A 1,481-nucleotide genomic window follows, 5' to 3' on the forward strand; every position below is an offset into this window, starting at 1 on the left:
TAGGTGTAGACTCTTAAAAAGGATATAATTTTTTTTTTTTTTTTTTTTTATGTCTAAAGAACATTATTTATAGTTTTTTTTTTTTCTAATTTGATACAAACTACAGCTTAAGTCTTATTACAACTTTTACTTTATTAGTATCTAATTTAATACAAAGTGCGGCTTTTTATGTCTTATTAGTGCCTAATTTTAATACGAAGTACGGCTTTTAACGTCTTATTGGTGTCTAATTTTATAAAAACTACAGCTTATGTCTTATTAGTGTACTGCAAAATAGTGACTGAGTTATGGCCAATATTGGCTAAGCCCCGCCCTTTGCAAAGATATTTTGGTTGTTTTTCGACTGATCTTGCTCATTTGTAATAGAAATGTGTCTGTCCCCCAAGCTGGATACCAAATGTAGTATTGATAAAGTAAAAATTAAAAAACTTTACACTATTTGTTTTGCTGTTTTTTATGATATACTTATTAGCTAAAAATCCGTAGTGGTGGCTTTTAAAATCAGAGGCTTTTTGTAGAGAATATTAAGCTGTAGGTGTGAGTTAAATTTGAAGATGATTGGACCTTTGGTGTGGCAGGGACAGAATTTCAGATTTTTCACAATTTTGACTGTTAATTATAGCACTACCATATGGTCAAATGGGATCAGATTTTTTCTGAAACATTTACACATCATTTGTAGTTAGGTTACCAATTCTTGTGTCCCTGGCTCATTCCAACTCACTGTAAATTGAGCAAAGGCTTAAGATAGCACATATTGATAAATAGTGCCTGCACATTTTCATCAATCAATATGGCACTTCAGTTTTTGATTAATACTTGCCCCAAAAACATGTGTACAAATTTGGTGAAAATCTGTCCACCGGATTTTGAGGTACACATTTTTGGTATTTGTGGTGCCCCCTATAAATCAGACTCAAAATGCTTTTTTGCCCGATCTTGCTCGTTTAATATAAATATTTGTATTTTTGTCCCACAAGGCTGGATACCAAATTTGGTGTTTCTTATCTCAAAATTCATAAAGTAATTTTACTTTTTTTCAAATTATACAAATGACCAAAAAATCTATTTAGGCGGACTTTAGTGGTCCAATTGGGTTTTTTTGTAGAGCACGTTGAGGTGGACTTGTGTCTAGAGACCAAAGGACCATTGGGGCTTGTGGCTTGGCTGAAAGTGGTGACTGCTTTGTTGTGACATCACAAAGTTCCAGAAGTCCTGACTGCTCATTTTAAGGCTGAGTTTCCTAATACAGGCTGTGTGCATTGCTCTGTGGACTGAGCGCTTTTATACTTTCACAGTATTAATATAAAACCTAGACCTGCTTTATAATCAAACAACACATAAACATCTACCTTTATACTATATGGACCTTCAAGTCTGGTTCAACTAGTCAATAAATTGACTAGTTGCTGTAGCGGGATTTCCAGGGGTGATGCATTCATGTGGCTGAGGGGGGCAGTGTTGCGCACACAAGCGTTCAA

This window comes from Seriola aureovittata, chromosome 8 (genome assembly GCF_021018895.1).
Source record: "Seriola aureovittata isolate HTS-2021-v1 ecotype China chromosome 8, ASM2101889v1, whole genome shotgun sequence".
Taxonomy (NCBI): Eukaryota; Metazoa; Chordata; class Actinopteri; order Carangiformes; family Carangidae; genus Seriola; species Seriola aureovittata.